The sequence below is a fragment of the Ambystoma mexicanum genome, chromosome 7q (genome assembly GCF_040938575.1).
Source record: "Ambystoma mexicanum isolate Mex_15411 chromosome 7q, UKY_AmexF1_1, whole genome shotgun sequence".
Classification (NCBI taxonomy): Eukaryota; Metazoa; Chordata; class Amphibia; order Caudata; family Ambystomatidae; genus Ambystoma; species Ambystoma mexicanum.
This window is the reverse complement of record NC_090941.1, coordinates 1133589404-1133612663: the sequence shown is the minus strand read 5'-3', so window position 1 is coordinate 1133612663 and position 23260 is coordinate 1133589404.

Below are 23260 nucleotides of genomic sequence, written 5' to 3'. Positions count from 1 at the left end.
GCCACCGGAGACCTAGAGTAGAGATGCCCCCAATAATAAGAACATAGCCACTGTGCAGGCCTTCAAGACCGCTCTGAATACACCTCACCACTCCAGGCAAGGGCCACCCGAGACCTAGAGTAGAGATGCCCCCAATAATAAGAACATAGCCACTGTGCAGGCTTTCAAGACCGCTCTGAATACACCTCGCCACTCCAGGCAAGGGCCACCCGAGACCTAGAGTACAGATGCGCCCAATAATAAGAACATAGCCACTGTGCAGGCCTTCAAGACAGCTCTGAATACACCTCACCACTCCAGGCAACGGCCACCTGAGACCTAGAGTAGAGATGCCCCCAATAATAAGAACATAGCCACTGTGCAGGGCTTTTGGACCACTCTGAATATACCTCGCCCCTCCAGGCAAGGGCCACCTGAGACCTAGAGTAGAGATGTCCCCAATAATAAGAACATAGCCACTGTGCAGGCCTTCAAGACTGCTCTGAATACACCTCGCCACTCCAGGCAAGGGCCACCTGAGACCTAGACTAGAGATGCCCCCAATAATAAGAACATAGAACTGTGCAGGCCTTCAAGACTGCTCTGAATGCACCTCACCACTCCAGGCAAGGGCCACCTGAGACCTAGAGTAGAGATGCCCCCAATAATAAGAACATAGCCACTGTGCAGGCCGTCAAGACTGCTCTGAATACACTTCGCCACTCCAGGCAAGGGCCACCGAGACCTAGAGTTGAGATGCCCCCAATAATAAGAACATAGCCCCTGTGCAGGCCTTCAATACCACTCTGAATACACCTCACCACTCCAGGCAAGGGCCACCTGAGACCTAGAGTAGAGATGCCCCCCAATATTAAGAACATAGCCACTGTGCAGGGCTTTTAGACCACTCTGAATACACCTCGCCACTCCAGGCAAGGGCCACCTGAGACCTAGAGTAGAGATGTCCCCAATAATAAAAACATAGCCACTGTGCAGGCCTTCAAGACCACTCTGAATACACCTCACCACTCCAGGCAAGGGCCACCAGAGACCTAGAGTAGAGATGCCCCCAATAATAAGAACATAGCCACTGTGCAGGCCTTCAAGACCGCTCTGAATACACCTCACCAATCCAGGCAAGGGCCACCCGAGACCTAGAGTAGAGTTGCCCCCAATAATAAGAACATAGCCACTGTGCAGTTCTTCTAGACCGCTCTGAATACACCTCACCACTCCAGGCAAGGGCCACCTGAGACCTAGAGTAGAGATGTCCCCAATAATAAAAACATAGCCACTGTGCAGGCCTTCAAGACCGCTCTGAATACACCTCGCCACTCCAGGCAAGGGCCACCTGAGACCTAGAGTAGAGATGCCCCCAATAATAAGAACATAGCCACTGTGCAGGCCTTCAAGACCACTCTGAATACACCTCGCCACTCCAGGCAAGGGCCACCTGAGACCTAGAGTAGAGATGCCCCCCAATAATAAGAACACAGCCACTGTGCAGGGCTTCTAGACCACTCTGAATACACCTCACCACTCCAGGCAAGGGCCACCCGAGACCTAGAGTAGAGATGCCCCCAATAATAAGAACATAGCCACTGTGCAGGCCTTCAAGACTGCTCTGAATACACCTCGCCACTCCAGGCACAGGGCACCTGAGACCTAGAGTAGAGATGCCCCCAATAATAAGAGCATAGCCACTGTGCCTAAAAGACCGCTCTGAATACACCTCACCACTCGAGGCAAGAGCCACCTGAGACCTAGAGTAGAGATGCCCCCAATAATAAGAACATAGCCACTGTGCAGGCCTTCAAGACCACTCTGAATACAAATCACCACTCCAGGCAAGGGCCACCTGAGACCTAGAGTAGAGATGCCTCCCAATAATAAGAAAATAGCCACTGTGCAGGCCTTCAAGACCGCTCTGAATACACCTCGCCACTCCAGGCAAGGGCCACCTGAGACCTAGAGTAGAGATGCCCCCAATAATAAGAACATAGCCACTGTGCAGTCCTTCAAGACCGCTCTGAATACACCTCACCACTCCAGGCAAGGGCCACCCGAGACCTAGAGTAGAGATGCCCCCAATAATAAGAACATAGCCACTGTGCAGGCTTTCAAGACCGCTCTGAATACACCTCGCCACTCCAGGCAAGGGCCACCTGAGACCTAGAGTACAGATGCTCCCAATAATAAGAACATAGCCACTGTGCAGGCCTTCAAGACAGCTCTGAATACACCTCACCACTCCAGGCAAGGGCCACCTGAGACCTAGAGTAGACATTCCACCAATAATAAGAACATAGCCACTGTGCAGGGCTTTTAGACCACTCTGAATACACCTCGCCACTCCAGGCAAGGGCCACCTGAGACCTAGAGTAGAGATGTCCCAAATAATAAAAACATAGCCACTGTGCAGGCCTTCAAGGCTGCTCTGAATACACCTCACCACTCCAGGCAAGGGCCACCTGAGACCTAGAGTAGAGATGCCCCCAATAATAAGAACATAGCCACTGTGCAGGCCGTCAAGACTGCTCTGAATACACTTCGCCACTCCAGGCAAGGGCCACCGAGACCTAGAGTAGAGATGCCCCCAATAATAAGAATATAGCCACTGTGCAGGCCTTCAAGACCACTCTGAATACACCTCGCCACACCAGGCATGGGCCACCTGAGACCTAGAATAGAGATGTCCCCAATAATAAGAACATAGCCACTGTGCAGGCCTTCAATACCACTCTGAATACACCTCACCACTCCAGGCAAGGGCCACCTGAGACCTAGAGTAGAGATGCCCCCCAATAATAAGAACATAGCCACTGTGCAGGGCTTCTAGACCAATCTGAATACACCTTACCACTCCAGGCAAGTGCCACCCGAGACCTAGAGTAGAGATGCCCCCAATAATAAGAACATAGCCACTGTGCAGGCCTTCAAGACCACTCTGAATACACCTCACCACTCCAGGCAAGGGCCACCCGAGACCTAGAGTAGAGATGCCCCCAATAATAAGAACATAGCCACTGTGCAGACCTTCAAGACCGCTCTGAATACACCTCACCACTCCAAGCAAGGGCCACCTGAGACCTAGAGTAGAGATGCCCCCCCAATAATAAGAACATAGCCACTGTGCAGGCCTTCAAGACCACTCTGAACACACCTCACCAATCCAGGCAAGGGCCACCCGAGACCTAGAGTAGAGATGCCCCCAATAATAAGAACATAGCCACTGTGCAGGCCTTCAAGACCACTCTGAATACACCTTGCCACTCCAGGCAAGGGCAACCTGAGACCTAGAGTAGAGATGCCCCCAATAATAAGAGCATAGCCACTGTGCGGGCCTGAAAAACCGCTCTGAATACACCTCACCACTCCAGGCACAGGGCACCTGAGACCTAGAGTAGAGATTCCCCCAATAATAAGAGCATAGCCACTGTGCAGGCCTGAAAGACCGCTCTGAATACACCTCACCACTCGAGGAGAGAGCCACCTGAGACCTAGAGTAAAGATGCCCCCAATAATAAGAACATAGCCACTGTGCAGGCCTTCAAGACCACTCTGAATACACCTCACCACTCCAGGCAAGGGCCACCTGAGACCTCGAGTAGAGATTCCCCCCTATAATAAGAACATAGTCACTGTGCAGTCCTTCAAGACCGCTCTGAATACACCTCACCACTCCAGGCAAGGGCCACCTGAGACCTAGAGTAGAGATGCCTCCCAATAATAAGAACATAGCCACTATGCAGGCCTTCAAGACCACTCTGAATACACCTCGCCACTCCAGGCAAGGGCCACCTGAGACCTAGAGTAGAGATGCCCCCCAATAATAAGAACATAGCCACTGTGCAGGGCTTCTAGACCACTCTGAATACACGTCACCGCTCCAGGCAAGGGCCACCCGAGACCTAGAGTAGAGATGCCCCCAATAATATGAACATAGCCACTGTGCAAGCCTTCAAGACCCCTCTGAATACACCTCACCACTCCAAGCAAGGGCCACCTGAGACATAGAGTAGAGATTCCCCAAATAATAAGAACATAGCCACTGTGCAGGCCTTCAAGACCGCTCTGAATACACCTCACCACTCAAGGCAAGGGCCACCCGAGACCTAGAGTAGAGATGCCCCCAATAATAAGAACATAGCCACTGTGCATGCCTTCAATACCACTCTGAATACACCTCGCCACTCCACGCAAGGGCCACCCGAGACCTAGAGTAGAGATGCCCCCAATAATAAGAACATAGCCACTGTGCAGGCCTTCAAGACCACTCTGAATACACCTCGCCACTCCAGGCAAGGGCCACCTGAGACCTAGAGTAGAGATGTACCCAATAATAAAAACATAGCCACTGTGCAGGCCTTCAAGACCGCTCTGAAAACACCTCGCCACTCCAGGCAAGGGCCACCTGAGACCTAGAGTAGAGATGCCCCCAATAATAAGAACATAGCCACTGTGCAGGCCTTCAAGACTGCTCTGAATACACCTCACCACTCCAGGCAAGGGCCACCTGAGACCTAGAGTAGAGATGCCCCCAATAATAAGAAGATAGCCACTGTGCAGGCCTTCAAGACCGCTCTGAATACACCTCGCCACTCCAGGCATGGGCCACCCGAGACCTAGAGTCGAGATGCCCCCAATAATAAGAACATAGCCACTGTGCAGGCCTTCAAGACCACTCTGAATACACCTTGCCACTCCAGGCAAGGGCCACCTGAGACCTAGAGTAGAGATGCCCCCAATAAAAAGAACATAGCCACTGTGCAGCCCTTCAAGACCACTCTGAATACACCTCGCCACTCCAGGCAAGGGCCACCTGAGACCTAGAGTAGAGATGCCCCCAAATAATAAGTACATAGCCACTGTGCAGGCCTTCAAGACCACTCTGAATACACCTCACCACTCCAGGCAAGGGCCACCTGAGACCTAGAGTAGAGATTCCCCCCTATAATAAGAACATAACCACTGTGCAGGCCTTCAAGACCGCTCTGAATACACCTCGCCACTCCAGGCAAGGGCCACCTGAGACCTAGAATAGAGATGCCCCCAATAATAAGAACATAGCCACTGTGCAGGCCTTCAAGACCACTCTGAATACACCTCGCCACTCCAGGCAAGGGCCACCCGAGACCTAGAGTAGAGATGCCCCAAATAATAAGAACATAGCCACTGTGCAGGCCTGAAAGACCGCTCTGAATACACCTCACCACTCCAGGCACAGGGCACCTGAGACCGAGAGTAGAGATGCCCCCAATAATAAGAGCATAGCCACTGTGCAGGCCTGAAAGACCGCTCTGAATACACCTCACCACTCGAGGCAAGTGCCACCTGAGACCTAGAGTAAAGATGCCCCCAATAATAAGAACATAGTCACTTTGCAGGCCTTCAAGACCACTCTGAATACACCTCACCACTCCAGGCAAGGGCCACCTGAGACCTGGAGTAGAGATTCCCCCCTATAATAAGAACATAGCCACTGTGCAGGCCTTCAAGACCACTGAATACACCTCACCACTCCAGGCAAGGGCCACCTGAGACCTAGAGTAGAGATTCCCCCAATAATAAGAGCATAGCCACTGTGCAGGCCTGAAAGACCGCTCTGAATACACCTCACCACTCGAGGAGAGAGCCACCTGAGACCTAGAGTAAAGATGCCGCCAATAATAAGAACATAGCCACTGTGCAGGCCTTCAAGACCACTCTGAATACACCTCACCACTCCAGGCAAGGGCCACCTGAGACCTCGAGTAGAGATTCCCCCCTATAATAAGAACATAGTCACTGTGCAGTCCTTCAAGACCGCTCTGAATACACCTCACCACTCCAGGCAAGGGCCACCTGAGACCTAGAGTAGAGATGCCTCCCAATAATAAGAACATAGCCACTGTGCAGGCCTTCAAGACCGCTCTGAATACACCTCAACATTCCAGGCAAGGACCACCTGAGACCTAGAGTAGAGATGCCCCCAATAATAAGGACATAGCCAATATGCAGGCCTTCAAGACCACTCTGAATACACCTCGCCACTCCAGGCAAGGGCCACCTGAGACCTACAGTAGAGATGCCCCCCAATAATAAGAACATAGCCACTGTGCAGGGCTTCTAGACCACTCTGAATACACGTCACCGCTCCAGGCAAGGGCCACCTGAGACCTAGAGTAGAGATGCCCCCAATAATATGAACATAGCCACTGTGCAAGCCTTCAAGACCCCTCTGAATACACCTCACCACTCCAAGCAAGGGCCACCTGAGACATAGAGTAGAGATTCCCCCAATAATAAGAACATAGCCACTGTGCAGGCCTTCAAGACCGCTCTGAATACACCTCACCACTCAAGGCAAGGGCCACCCGAGACCTAGAGTAGAGATGCCCCCAATAATAAGAACATAGCCACTGTGCATGCCTTCAATACCACTCTGAATACACCTCGCCACTCCACGCAAGGGCCACCCGAGACCTAGAGTAGAGATGCCCCCAATAATAAGAACATAGCCACTGTGCAGGCCTTCAAGACCACTCTGAATACACCTCACCACTCCAGGCAAGGGCCACCTGAGACCTAGAGTAGAGATGTACCCAATAATAAAAACATAGCCACTGTGCAGGCCTTCAAGACCGCTCTGAAAACACCTCGCCACTCCAGGCAAGGGCCACCTGAGACCTAGAGTAGAGATGCCCCCAATAATAAGAACATAGCCACTGTGCAGGCCTTCAAGACTGCTCTGAATACACCTCACCACTCCAGGCAAGGGCCACCTGAGACCTAGAGTAGAGATGCCCCCAATAATAAGAAGATAGCCACTGTGCAGGCCTTCAAGACCGCTCTGAATACACCTCGCCACTCCAGGCATGGGCCACCCGAGACCTAGAGTTGAGATGCCCCCAATAATAAGAACATAGCCACTGTGCAGGCCTTCAAGACCACTCTGAATACACCTTGCCACTCCAGGCAAGGGCCACCTGAGACCTAGAGTAGAGATGCCCCCAATAAAAAGAACATAGCCACTGTGCAGCCCTTCAAGACCACTCTGAATACACCTCGCCACTCCAGGCAAGGGCCACCCGAGACCTAGAGTAGAGATGCCCCAAATAATAAGAACATAGCCACTGTGCAGGCCTGAAAGACCGCTCTGAATACATCTCACCACTCCAGGCACAGGGCACCTGAGACCGAGAGTAGAGATGCCCCCAATAATAAGAGCATAGCCACTGTGCAGGCCTGAAAGACCGCTCTGAATACACCTCACCACTCGAGGCAAGTGCCACCTGAGACCTAGAGTAAAGATGCCCCCAATAATAAGAACATAGTCACTTTGCAGGCCTTCAAGACCACTCTGACTACACCTCACCACTCCAGGCAAGGGCCACCTGAGACCTGGAGTAGAGATTCCCCCCTATAATAAGAACATAGCCACTGTGCAGGCCTTCAAGACCACTGAATACACCTCACCACTCCAGGCAAGGGCCACCTGAGACCTAGAGTAGAGATTCCCCCAATAATAAGAGCATAGCCACTGTGCAGGCCTGAAAGACCGCTCTGAATACACCTCACCACTCGAGGAGAGAGCCACCTGAGACCAAGAGTAAAGATGCCGCCAATAATAAGAACATAGCCACTGTGCAGGCCTTCAAGACCACTCTGAATACACCTCACCACTCCAGGCAAGGGCCACCTGAGACCTCGAGTAGAGATTCCCCCCTATAATAAGAACATAGTCACTGTGCAGTCCTTCAAGACCGCTCTGAATACACCTCACCACTCCAGGCAAGGGCCACCTGAGACCTAGAGTAGAGATGCCTCCCAATAATAAGAACATAGCCACTGTGCAGGCCTTCAAGACCGCTCTGAATACACCTCAACATTCCAGGCAAGGACCACCTGAGACCTAGAGTAGAGATGCCCCCAATAATAAGGACATAGCCACTATGCAGGCCTTCAAGACCACTCTGAATACACCTCGCCACTCCAGGCAAGGGCCACCTGAGACCTAGAGTAGAGATGCCCCCCAATAATAAGAACATAGCCACTGTGCAGGGCTTCTAGACCACTCTGAATACACGTCACCGCTCCAGGCAAGGGCCACCCGAGACCTAGAGTAGAGATGCGCCCAATAATATGAACATAGCCACTGTGCAAGCCTTCAAGACCCCTCTGAATACACCTCACAACTCCAAGCAAGGGCCACCTGAGACATAGAGTAGAGATTCCCCCAATAATAAGAACATAGCCACTGTGCAGGCCTTCAAGACCGCTCTGAATACACCTCACCACTCAAGGCAAGGGCCACCCGAGACCTAGAGTAGAGATGCCCCCAATAATAAGAACATAGCCACTGTGCATGCCTTCAATACCACTCTGAATACACCTCGCCACTCCACGCAAGGGCCACCCGAGACCTAGAGTAGAGATGCCCCCAATAATAAGAACATAGCCACTGTGCAGGCCTTCAAGACCACTCTGAATACACCTCGCCACTCCAGGCAAGGGCCACCTGAGACCTAGAGTAGAGATGCCCCCAATAATAAGAACATAGCCACTGTGCAGGCCGTCAAGACTGCTCTGAATACACTTCGCCACTCCAGGCAAGGGCCACCGAGACCTAGAGTAGAGATGCCCCCAATAATAAGATTATAGCCACTGTGCAGGCCTTCAAGACCACTCTGAATACACCTCGCCACTCCAGGCATGGGCCACCTGAGACCTCGAATAGAGATGTCCCCAATAATAAGAACATAGCCACTGTGCAGGCCTTCAAGACCACTCTGAATACACCTCGCCACTCCAGGCAAGGGCCACCTGAGACCTAGAATAGAGATGCCCCCAATAATAAGAACATAGCCACTGTGCAGGCCTTCAAGACCACTCTGAATACACCTCGCCACTCCAGGCAAGGGCCACCCGAGACCTAGAGTAGAGATGCCCCAAATAATAAGAACATAGCCACTGTGCAGGCCTGAAAGACCACTCTGAATACACCTCACCACTCCAGGCACAGGGCACCTGAGACCGAGAGTAGAGATGCCCCCAATAATAAGAGCATAGCCACTGTGCAGGCCTGAAAGACCGCTCTGAATACACCTCACCACTCGAGGCAAGTGCCACCTGAGACCTAGAGTAAAGATGCCCCCAATAATAAGAACATAGTCACTTTGCAGGCCTTCAAGACCACTCTGAATACACCTCACCACTCCAGGCAAGGGCCACCTGAGACCTGGAGTAGAGATTCCCCCCTATAATAAGAACATAGCCACTGTGCAGGCCTTCAAGACCACTGAATACACCTCACCACTCCAGGCAAGGGCCACCTGAGACCTAGAGTAGAGATTCCCCCAATAATAAGAGCATAGCCACTGTGCAGGCCTGAAAGACCGCTCTGAATGCACCTCACCACTCGAGGAGAGAGCCACCTGAGACCTAGAGTAAAGATGCCGCCAATAATAAGAACATAGCCACTGTGCAGGCCTTCAAGACCACTCTGAATACACCTCACCACTCCAGGCAAGGGCCACCTGAGACCTCGAGTAGAGATTCCCCCCTATAATAAGAACATAGTCACTGTGCAGTCCTTCAAGACCGCTCTGAATACACCTCACCACTCCAGGCAAGGGCCACCTGAGACCTAGAGTAGAGATGCCTCCCAATAATAAGAACATAGCCACTGTGCAGGCCTTCAAGACCGCTCTGAATACACCTCAACATTCCAGGCAAGGACCACCTGAGACCTAGAGTAGAGATGCCCCCAATAATAAGGACATAGCCACTATGCAGGCCTTCAAGACCACTCTGAATACACCTCGCCACTCCAGGCAAGGGCCACCTGAGACCTAGAGTAGAGATGCCCCCCAATAATAAGAACATAGCCACTGTGCAGGGCTTCTAGACCACTCTGAATACACGTCACCGCTCCAGGCAAGGGCCACCCGAGACCTAGAGTAGAGATGCCCCCAATAATATGAACATAGCCACTGTGCAAGCCTTCAAGACCCCTCTGAATACACCTCACAACTCCAAGCAAGGGCCACCTGAGACATAGAGTAGAGATTCCCCCAATAATAAGAACATAGCCACTGTGCAGGCCTTCAAGACCGCTCTGAATACACCTCACCACTCAAGGCAAGGGCCACCCGAGACCTAGAGTAGAGATGCCCCCAATAATAAGAACATAGCCACTGTGCATGCCTTCAATACCACTCTGAATACACCTCGCCACTCCACGCAAGGGCCACCCGAGACCTAGAGTAGAGATGCCCCCAATAATAAGAACATAGCCACTGTGCAGGCCTTCAAGACCACTCTGAATACACCTCGCCACTCCAGGCAAGGGCCACCTGAGACCTAGAGTAGAGATGTACCCAATAATAAAAACATAGCCACTGTGCAGGCCTTCAAGACCGCTTTGAAAACACCTCGCCACTCCAGGCAAGGGCCACCTGAGACCTAGAGTAGAGATGCCCCCAATAATAAGAACATAGCCACTGTGCAGGCCTTCAAGACTGCTCTGAATACACCTCACCACTCCAGGCAAGGGCCACCTGAGACCTAGAGTAGAGATGCCCCCAATAATAAGAAGATAGCCACTGTGCAGGCCTTCAAGACCGCTCTGAATACACCTCGCCACTCCAGGCATGGGCCACCCGAGACCTAGAGTTGAGATGCCCCCAATAATAAGAACATAGCCACTGTGCAGGCCTTCAAGACCACTCTGAATACACCTTGCCACTCCAGGCAAGGGCCACCTGAGACCTAGAGTAGAGATGCCCCCAATAAAAAGAACATAGCCACTGTGCAGCCCTTCAAGACCACTCTGAATACACCTCGCCACTCCAGGCAAGGGCCACCTGAGACCTAGAGTAGAGATGCCCCCAAATAATAAGTACATAGCCACTGTGCAGGCCTTCAAGACCACTCTGAATACACCTCACCACTCCAGGCAAGGGCCACCTGAGACCTAGAGTAGAGATTCCCCCCTATAATAAGAACATAGCCACTGTGCAGGCCTTCAAGACCGCTCTGAATACACCTCGCCACTCCAGGCAAGGGCCACCTGAGACCTAGAATAGAGATGCCCCCAATAATAAGAACATAACCACTGTGCAGGCCTTCAAGACCACTCTGAATACACCTCGCCACTCCAGGCAAGGGCCACCCGAGACCTAGCGTAGAGATGCCCCAAATAATAAGACCATAGCCACTGCGCAGGCCTGAAAGACCGCTCTGAATACACCTCACCACTCCAGGCACAGGGCACCTGAGACCGAGAGTAGAGATGCCCCCAATAATAAGAGCATAGCCACTGTGAAGGCCTGAAAGACCGCTCTGAATACACCTCACCACTCGAGGCAAGTGCCACCTGAGACCTAGAGTAAAGATGCCCCCAATAATAAGAACATAGTCACTTTGCAGGCCTTCAAGACCACTCTGAATACACCTCACCACTCCAGGCAAGGGCCACCTGAGACCTGGAGTAGAGATTCCCCCCTATAATAAGAACATAGCCACTGTGCAGGCCTTCAAGACCACTGAATACACCTCGCCACTCCAGGCAAGGGCCACCTGAGACCTAGAGTAGAGATGTGCCCAATAATAAAAACATAGCCACTGTGCAGGCCTTCAAGACCGCTCTGAAAACACCTCGCCACTCCAGGCAAGGGCCACCTGAGACCTAGAGTAGAGATGCCCCCAATAATAAGAACATAGCCACTGTGCAGGCCTTCAAGACTGCTCTGAATACACCTCACCACTCCAGGCAAGGGCCACCTGAGACCTAGAGTAGAGATGCCCCCAATAATAAGAAGATAGCCACTGTGCAGGCCTTCAAGACCGCTCTGAATACACCTCGCCACTCCAGGCATGGGCCACCCGAGACCTAGAGTTGAGATGCCCCCAATAATAAGAACATAGCCACTGTGCAGGCCTTCAAGACCACTCTGAATACACCTTGCCACTCCAGGCAAGGGCCACCTGAGACCTAGAGTAGAGATGCCCCCAATAAAAAGAACATAGCCACTGTGCAGCCCTTCAAGACCACTCTGAATACACCTCGCCACTCCAGGCAAGGGCCACCTGAGACCTAGAGTAGAGATGCCCCCAAATAATAAGTACATAGCCACTGTGCAGGCCTTCAAGACCACTCTGAATACACCTCACCACTCCAGGCAAGGGCCACCTGAGACCTAGAGTAGAGATTCCCCCCTATAATAAGAACATAGCCACTGTGCAGGCCTTCAAGACCGCTCTGAATACACCTCGCCACTCCAGGCAAGGGCCACCTGAGACCTAGAATAGAGATGCCCCCAATAATAAGAACATAGCCACTGTGCAGGCCTTCAAGACCACTCTGAATACACCTCGCCACTCCAGGCAAGGGCCACCCGAGACCTAGCGTAGAGATGCCCCAAATAATAAGAACATAGCCACTGTGCAGGCCTGAAAGACCGCTCTGAATACACCTCACCACTCCAGGCACAGGGCACCTGAGACCGAGAGTAGAGATGCCCCCAATAATAAGAGCATAGCCACTGTGCAGGCCTGAAAGACCGCTCTGAATACACCTCACCACTCGAGGCAAGTGCCACCTGAGACCTAGAGTAAAGATGCCCCCAATAATAAGAACATAGTCACTTTGCAGGCCTTCAAGACCACTCTGAATACACCTCACCACTCCAGGCAAGGGCCACCTGAGACCTGGAGTAGAGATTCCCCCCTATAATAAGAACATAGCCACTGTGCAGGCCTTCAAGACCACTGAATACACCTCACCACTCCAGGCAAGGGCCACCTGAGACCTAGAGTAGAGATGCCCCCAATAATAAGAACATAGCCACTGTGCAGGCCGTCAAGACTGCTCTGAATACCCTTCGCCACTCCAGGCAAGGGCCACCGAGACCTAGAGTAGAGATGCCCCCAATAATAAGAATATAGCCACTGTGCAGGCCTTCAAGACCACTCTGAATACACCTCACCACTCCAGGCATGGGCCACCTGAGACCTCGAATAGAGATGTCCCCAATAATAAGAACATAGCCACTGTGCAGGCCTTCAAGACCGCTCTGAATACACCTCGCCACTCCAGGCAAGGGCCACCTGAGACCTAGAATAGAGATGCCCCCAATAATAAGAACATAGCCACTGTGCAGGCCTTCAAGACCACTCTGAATACACCTCGCCACTCCAGGCAAGGGCCACCCGAGACCTAGAGTAGAGATGCCCCAAATAATAAGAGCATAGCCACTGTGCAGGCCTTCAAGACCACTCTGAATACACCTCACCACTCCAGGCATGGGCCACCTGAGACCTCGAATAGAGATGTCCCCAATAATAAGAACATAGCCACTGTGCAGGCCTTCAAGACCGCTCTGAATACACCTCGCCACTCCAGGCAAGGGCCACCTGAGACCTAGAATAGAGATGCCCCCAATAATAAGAACATAGCCACTGTGCAGGCCTTCAAGACCACTCTGAATACACCTCGCCACTCCAGGCAAGGGCCACCTGAGACCTAGAATAGAGATGCCCCCAATAATAAGAACATAGCCACTGTGCAGGCCTTCAAGACCACTCTGAATACACCTCACCACTCCAGGCACAGGGCACCTGAGACCGAGAGTAGAGATGCCCCCAATAATAAGAGCATAGCCACTGTGCAGGCCTGAAAGGCCGCTCTGAATACACCTCACCACTCGAGGCAAGTGCCACCTGAGACCTAGAGTAAAGATGCCCCCAAAAATAAGAACATAGTCACTTTGCAGGCCTTCAAGACCACTCTGAATACACCTCACCACTCCAGGCAAGGGCCACCTGAGACCTGGAGTAGAGATTCCCCCCTATAATAAGAACATAGCCACTGTGCAGGCCTTCAAGACCACTGAATACACCTCACCACTCCAGGCAAGGGCCACCTGAGACCTAGAGTAGAGATTCCCCCAATAATAAGAGCATAGCCACTGTGCAGGCCTGAAAGACCGCTCTGAATACACCTCACCACTCGAGGAGAGAGCCACCTGAGATCTAGAGTAAAGATGCCGCCAATAATAAGAACATAGCCACTGTGCAGGCCTTCAAGACCACTCTGAATACACCTCACCACTCCAGGCAAGGGCCACCTGAGACCTCGAGTAGAGATTCCCCCCTATAATAAGAACATAGTCACTGTGCAGTCCTTCAAGACCGCTCTGAATACACCTCACCACTCCAGGCAAGGGCCACCTGAGACCTAGAGTAGAGATGCCTCCCAATAATAAGAACATAGCCACTGTGCAGGCCTTCAAGACCGCTCTGAATACACCTCAACATTCCAGGCAAGGACCACCTGAGACCTAGAGTAGAGATGCCCCCAATAATAAGGACATAGCCACTATGCAGGCCTTCAAGACCACTCTGAATACACCTCGCCACTCCAGGCAAGGGCCACCTGAGACCTAGAGTAGAGATGCCCCCCAATAATAAGAACATAGCCACTGTGCAGGGCTTCTAGACCACTCTGAATACACGTCACCGCTCCAGGCAAGGGCCACCCGAGACCTAGAGTAGAGATGCCCCCAATAATATGAACATAGCCACTGTGCAAGCCTTCAAGACCCCTCTGAATACACCTCACAACTCCAAGCAAGGGCCACCTGAGACATAGAGTAGAGATTCCCCCAATAATAAGAACATAGCCACTGTGCAGGCCTTCAAGACCGCTCTGAATACACCTCACCACTCAAGGCAAGGGCCACCCGAGACCTAGAGTAGAGATGCCCCCAATAATAAGAACATAGCCACTGTGCATGCCTTCAATACCACTCTGAATACACCTCGCCACGCCACGCAAGGGCCACCCGAGACCTAGAGTAGAGATGCCCCCAATAATAAGAACATAGCCACTGTGCAGGCCTTCAAGACCACTCTGAATACACCTCGCCACTCCAGGCAAGGGCCACCTGAGACCTAGAGTAGAGATGTACCCAATAATAAAAACATAGCCACTGTGCAGGCCTTCAAGACCGCTCTGAATACACCTCGCCACTCCAGGCATGGGCCACCCGAGACCTAGAGTTGAGATGCCCCCAATAATAAGAACATAGCCACTGTGCAGCCCTTCAAGACCACTCTGAATACACCTCGCCACTCCAGGCAAGGGCCACCTGAGACCTAGAGTAGAGATGCCCCCAAATAATAAGTACATAGCCACTGTGCAGGCCTTCAAGACCGCTCTGAATACACCTCGCCACTCCAGGCAAGGGCCACCTGAGACCTAGAGTAGAGATGCCCCCAAATAATAAGAACATAGCCACTGTGCAGCCCTTCAAGACCACTCTGAATACACCTCACCACTCCAGGCAAGGGCCACCTGAGACCTAGAGTAGAGATTCCCCCCAATAATAAGAACATAGCCACTGTGCAGGCCGTCAAGACCGCTCTGAATACACCTCGCCACTCCAGGCAAGGGCCACCCGAGACCTAGAGTAGAGATGCCCCAAATAATAAGAACATAGCCACTGTGCAGGCCTGAAAGACCGCTCTGAATACACCTCACCACTCCAGGCAAGGGCCACCGGAGACCTAGAGTAAAGATGCCCCCAATAATAAGAACATAGTCACTTTGCAGGCCTTCAAGACCACTCTGAATACACCTCACCACTCCAGGCAAGGGCCACCTGAGACCTGGAGTAGAGATTCCCCCCTATAATAAGAACATAGCCACTGTGCAGGCCTTCAAGACCACTGAATACACCTCACTACTCCAGGCAAGGGCCACCTGAGACCTAGAGTAGAGATGCTCCCAATAATAAGAACATAGCCACTGTGCAGGCCTTCAAGACCGCTCTGAATACACCTTGCCACTCCAGGCAAGGGCCACCCGAGACCTAGAGTAGAGATGCACCCAATAATAAGAACATAGCCACTGTGCAGGCCTTCAAGACCGCTCTGAATACAGCTCGCCACTCCAGGCAAGGGCCACCTGAGACCTAGAGTACAGATGCCCCCAATAATAAGAACATAGCCACTGTGCAGGCCTTCAAAACAGCTCTGAATACACCTCGCCACTCCAGGCAAGGGCCACCTGAGGCCTAGAGTAGAGATGCCCCCAATAATAAGAACATAGCCACTGTGCAGGCCTTCAAGACCACTCTGAATACACCTCGCCACTCCAGGCAAGGGCTACCTGAGACTGAGAGTAGAGATGCCCTCCCATAATAAGAACATAGCCACTGTGCAGGGCTTCTAGACCACTCTGAATACACCTCAACACTCCAGGCAAGGGCCACCCGAGACCTAGAGTAGAGATGCCCCCAATAATAAGAACATAGCCACTGTGCAGGCCTTCAAGACCGCTCTGAATACACCTCACCACTCCAAGCAAGGGCCACCTGAGACCTAGAGTAGAGATTCCCCCAATAATAAGAACATAGCCACTGTGCAGGCCTTCAAGACTGCTCTGAATACACCTCGCCACACTAGGCAAGGGCCACCCGAGACCTAGAGTAGAGATGCCGCCAATAATAAGAACATAGCCACTGTGCAGGCCTTCAAGACTGCTCTGAATACACCTCACCACTCCAGGCAAGGGCCACTAGAGACCTAGAGTAGAGATGCCCCCAATAATAAGAAGATAGCCACTGTGTAGGCCTTCAAGACCGCTCTGAATACACCTCAACATTCCAGGCAAGGACCACCTGAGACCTAGAGTAGAGATGCCCACAATAATAAGGACATAGCCACTATGCAGGCCTTCAAGACCACTCTGAATACACCTCGCCACTCCAGGCAAGGGCTACCTGAGACTGAGAGTAGAGATGCCCCCCCATAATAAGAACATAGCCACTGTGCAGGGCTTCTAGACCACTCTGAATACACCTCAACACTCCAGGCAAGGGCCACCCGAGACCTAGAGTAGAGATGCCCCCAATAATAAGAACATAGCCACTGTGCAGGCCTTCAAGACCGCTCTGAATACACCTCACCACTCCAAGCAAGGGCCACCTGAGACCTAGAGTAGAGATTCCCCCAATAATAAGAACATAGCCACTGTGCAGGCCTTCAAGACTGCTCTGAATACACCTCGCCACACCAGGCAAGGGCCACCCGAGACCTAGAGTAGAGATGCCGCCAATAATAAGAACATAGCCACTGTGCAGGCCTTCAAGACTGCTCTGAATACACCTCACCACTCCAGGCAAGGGCCACCCGAGACCTAGAGTAGAGATGCCCCAAATAATAAGAACATAGCCACTGTGCAGGCCTGAAAGACCGCTCTGAATACACCTCACCACTCCAGGCAAGGGCCACCGGAGACCTAGAGTAAAGATGCCCCCAATAATAAGAACATAGTCACTTTGCAGGCCTTCAAGACCACTCTGAATACACCTCACCACTCCAGGCAAGGGCCACCTGAGACCTGGAGTAGAGATTCCCCCCTATAATAAGAACATAGCCACTGTGCAGGCCTTCAAGACCACTGAATACACCTCACCACTCCAGGCAAGGGCCACCTGAGACCTAGAGTAGAGATGCTCCCAATAATAAGAACATAGCCACTGTGCAGGCCTTCAAGACCGCTCTGAATACACCTTGCCACTCCAGGCAAGGGCCACCCGAGACCTAGAGTAGAGATGCCCCCAATAATAAGAACATAGCCACTGTGCAGGCCTTCAAGACCGCTCTGAATACACCTCGCCACTCCAGGCAAGGGCCACCTGAGACCTAGAGTACAGATGCCCCCAATAATAAGAACATAGCCACTGTGCAGGCCTTCAAAACAGCTCTGAATACACCTCGCCACTCCAGGCAAGGGCCACCTGAGGCCTAGAGTAGAGATGCCCCCAATAATAAGAACATAGCCACTGTGCAGGCCTTCAAGACCACTCTGAATACACCTCGCCACTCCAGGCAAGGGCTACCTGAGACTGAGAGTAGAGATGCCCCCCCATAATAAGAACATAGCCACTGTGCAGGGCTTCTAGACCACTCTGAATACACCTCAACACTCCAGGCAAGGGCCACCCGAGACCTAGAGTAGAGATGCCCCCAATAATAAGAACATAGCCACTGTGCAGGCCTTCAAGACCGCTCTGAATACACCTCACCACTCCAAGCAAGGGCCACCTGAGACCTAGAGTAGAGATTCCCCCAATAATAAGAACATAGCCACTGTGCAGGCCTTCAAGACTGCTCTGAATACACCTCGCCACACCAGGCAAGGGCCACCCGAGACCTAGAGTAGAGATGCCGCCAATAATAAGAACATAGCCACTGTGCAGGCCTTCAAGACTGCTCTGAATACACCTCACCACTCCAGGCAAGGGCCACCTGAGACCTAGAGTAGAGATGCCCCCAATAATAAGAAGATAGCCACTGTGCAGGCCTTCAAGACCGCTCTGAATACACCTCGCCACTCCAGGCATGGGCCACCCGAGACCTAGAGTTGAGATGCCCCCAATAATAAGAACATAGCCACTGTGCAGGCCTTCAAGACCACTCTGAATACACCTTGCCACTCCAGGCAAGGGCCACCTGAGACCTAGAGTAGAGATGCCCCCAATAAAAAGAACATAGCCACTGTGCAGCCCTTCAAGACCACTCTGAATACACCTCGCCACTCCAGGCAAGGGCCACCTGAGACCTAGAGTAGAGATGCCCCCAAATAATAAGTACATAGCCACTGTGCAGGCCTTCAAGACCACTCTGAATACACCTCACCACTCCAGGCAAGGGCCACCTGAGACCTAGAGTAGATTTTCCCCCCCATAATAAGAACATAGCCACTGTGCAGGCCTTCAAGACCGCTCTGAATACACCTCGCCACTCCAGGCAAGGGCCACCTGAGACCTAGAATAGAGATGCCCCCAATAATAAGAACATAGCCACTGTGCAGGCCTTCAAGACCACTCTGAATACACCTCGCCACTCCAGGCAAGAGCCACCCGAAACCTAGAGTAGAGATGCCCCAAATAATAAGAACATAGCCACTGTGCAGGCCTGAAAGACCGCTCTGAATACACCTCACCACTCCAGGCACAGGGCACCTGAGACCGAGAGTAGAGATGCCCCCAATAATAAGAGCATAGCCACTGTGCAGGCCTGAAAGACCGCTCTGAATACACCTCACCACTCGAGGCAAGTGCCACCTGAGACCTAGAGTAAAGATGCCCCCAATAATAAGAACATAGTCACTTTGCAGGCCTTCAAGACCACTCTGAATACACCTCACCACTCCAGGCAAGGGCCACCTGAGACCTGGAGTAGAGATTCCCCCCTATAATAAGAACATAGCCACTGTGCAGGCCTTCAAGACCACTGAATAAACCTCACCACTCCAGGCAAGGGCCACCTGAGACCTAGAGTAGAGATTCCCCCAATAATAAGAGCATAGCCACTGTGCAGGCCTGAAAGACCGCTCTGAATACACCTCACCACTCGAGGAGAGAGCCACCTGAGACCTAGAGTAAAGATGCCCCCAATAATAAGAACATAGCCACTGTGCAGGCCTTCAAGACCACTCTGAATACACCTCACCACTCCAGGCAAGGGCCACCTGAGACCTCGAGTAGAGATTCCCCCCTATAATAAGAACATAGTCACTGTGCAGTCCTTCAAGACCGCTCTGAATACACCTCACCACTCCAGGCAAGGGCCACCTGAGACCTAGAGTAGAGATGCCTCCCAATAATAAGAACATAGCCACTGTGCAGGCCTTCAAGACCGCTCTGAATACACCTCAACATTCCAGGCAAGGACCACCTGAGACCTAGAGTAGAGATGCCCCCAATAATAAGGACATAGCCACTATGCAGGCCTTCAAGACCACTCTGAATACACCTCGCCACTCCAGGCAAGGGCCACCTGAGACCTAGAGTAGAGATGCCCCCCAATAATAAGAACATAGCCACTGTGCAGGGCTTCTAGACCACTCTGAATACACGTCACCGCTCCAGGCAAGGGCCACCCGAGACCTAGAGTAGAGATGCCCCCAATAATATGAACATAGCCACTGTGCAAGCCTTCAAGACCCCTCTGAATACACCTCACCACTCCAAGCAAGGGCCACCTGAGACATAGAGTAGAGATTCCCCCAATAATAAGAACATAGCCACTGTGCAGGCCTTCAAGACCGCTCTGAATACACCTCACCACTCAAGGCAAGGGCCACCCGAGACCTAGAGTAGAGATGCCCCCAATAATAAGAACATAGCCACTGTGCATGCCTTCAATACCACTCTGAATACACCTCGCCACTCCACGCAAGGGCCACCCGAGACCTAGAGTAGAGATGCCCCCAATAATAAGAACATAGCCACTGTGCAGGCCTTCAAGACCACTCTGAATACACCTCTCACTCCAGGCAAGGGCCACCTGAGACCTAGAGTAGAGATGTACCCAATAATAAAAACATAGCCACTGTGCAGGCCTTCAAGACCGCTCTGAAAACACCTCGCCACTCCAGGCAAGGGCCACCTGAGACCTAGAGTAGAGATGCCCCCAATAATAAGAACATAGCCACGGTGCAGGCCTTCAAGACTGCTCTGAATACACCTCACCACTCCAGGCAAGGGCCACCTGAGACCTAGAGTAGAGATGCCCCCAATAATAAGAAGATAGCCACTGTGCAGGCCTTCAAGACCGCTCTGAATACACCTCGCCACTCCAGGCATGGGCCACCCGAGACCTAGAGTTGAGATGCCCCCAATAATAAGAACATAGCCACTGTGCAGGCCTTCAAGACCACTCTGAATACACCTTGCCACTCCAGGCAAGGGCCACCTGAGACCTAGAGTAGAGATGCCCCCAATAAAAAGAACATAGCCACTGTGCAGCCCTTCAAGACCACTCTGAATACACCTCGCCACTCCAGGCAAGGGCCACCTGAGACCTAGAGTAGAGATGCCCCCAAATAATAAGTACATAGCCACTGTGCAGGCCTTCAAGACCACTCTGAATACACCTCACCACTCCAGGCAAGGGCCACCTGAGACCTAGAGTAGAGATTCCCCCCTATAATAAGAACATAGCCACTGTGCAGTCCTTCAAGACCGCTCTGAATACACCTCGCCACTCCAGGCAAGGGCCACCTGAGACCTAGAATAGAGATGCCCCCAATAATAAGAACATAGCCACTGTGCAGGCCTTCAAGACCACTCTGAATACACCTCGCCACTCCAGGCAAGGGCCACCCGAGACCTATCGTAGAGATGCCCCAAATAATAAGAACATAGCCACTGTGCAGGCCTGAAAGACCGCTCTGAATACACCTCACCACTCCAGGCACAGGGCACCTGAGACCGAGAGTAGAGATGCCCCCAATAATAAGAGCATAGCCACTGTGCAGGCCTGAAAGACCGCTCTGAATACACCTCACCACTCGAGGCAAGTGCCACCTGAGACCTAGAGTAAAGATGCCCCCAATAATAAGAACATAGTCACTTTGCAGGCCTTCAAGACCACTCTGAATACACCTCACCACTCCAGGCAAGGGCCACCTGAGACCTGGAGTAGAGATTCCCCCCTATAATAAGAACATAGCCACTGTGCAGGCCTTCAAGACCACTGAATACACCTCACCACTCCAGGCAAGGGCCACCTGAGACCTAGAGTAGAGATGTCCCCAATAATAAGAACATAGCCACTGTGCAGGCCGTCAAGACTGCTCTGAATACACTTCGCCACTCCAGGCAAGGGCCACCGAGACCTAGAGTAGAGATGCCCCCAATAATAAGAATATAGCCACTGTGCAGGCCTTCAAGACCACTCTGAATACACCTCGCCACTCCAGGCATGGGCCACCTGAGACCTCGAATAGAGATGTCCCCAATAATAAGAACATAGCCACTGTGCAGGCCTTCAAGACCGCTCTGAATACACCTCGCCACTCCAGGCAAGGGCCACCTGAGACCTAGAATAGAGATGCCCCCAATAATAAGAACATAGCCACTGTGCAGGCCTTCAAGACCACTCTGAATACACCTCGCCACTCCAGGCAAGGGCCACCCGAGACCTAGAGTAGAGATGCCCCAAATAATAAGAACATAGCCACTGTGCAGGCCTGAAAGACCGCTCTGAATACACCTCACCACTCCAGGCACAGGGCACCTGAGACCGAGAGTAGAGATGCCCCCAATAATAAGAGCATAGCCACTGTGCAGGCCTGAAAGGCCGCTCTGAATACACCTCACCACTCGAGGCAAGTGCCACCTGAGACCTAGAGTAAAGATGCCCCCAATAATAAGAACATAGTCACTTTGCAGGCCTTCAAGACCACTCTGAATACACCTCACCACTCCAGGCAAGGGCCACCTGAGACCTGGAGTAGAGATTCCCCCCTATAATAAGAACATAGCCACTGTGCAGGCCTTCAAGACCACTGAATACACCTCACCACTCCAGGCAAGGGCCACCTGAGACCTAGAGTAGAGATTCCCCCAATAATAAGAGCATAGCCACTGTGCAGGCCTGAAAGACCGCTCTGAATACACCTCACCACTCGAGGAGAGAGCCACCTGAGACCTAGAGTAAAGATGCCGCCAATAATAAGAACATAGCCACTGTGCAGGCCTTCAAGACCACTCTGAATACACCTCACCACTCCAGGCAAGGGCCACCTGAGACCTCGAGTAGAGATGCCTCCCAATAATAAGAACATAGCCACTGTGCAGGCCTTCAAGACCACTCTGAATACACCTCACCACTCCAGGCAAGGGCCACCTGAGACCTAGAGTAGAGATGCCTCCCAATAATAAGAACATAGCCACTGTGCAGGCCTTCAAGACCGCTCTGAATACACCTCAACATTCCAGGCAAGGACCACCTGAGACCTAGAGTAGAGATGCCCCCAATAATAAGGACATAGCCACTATGCAGGCCTTCAAGACCACTCTGAATACACCTCGCCACTCCAGGCAAGGGCCACCTGAGACCTAGAGTAGAGATGCCCCCCAATAATAAGAACATAGCCACTGTGCAGGGCTTCTAGACCACTCTGAATACACGTCACCGCTCCAGGCAAGGGCCACCCGAGACCTAGAGTAGAGATGCCCCCAATAATATGAACATAGCCACTGTGCAAGCCTTCAAGACCCCTCTGAATACACCTCACAACTCCAAGCAAGGGCCACCTGAGACATAGAGTAGAGATTCCCCCAATAATAAGAACATAGCCACTGTGCAGGCCTTCAAGACCGCTCTGAATACACCTCACCACTCAAGGCAAGCGCCACCCGAGACCTAGAGTAGAGATGCCCCCAATAATAAGAACATAGCCACTGTGCATGCCTTCAATACCACTCTGAATACACCT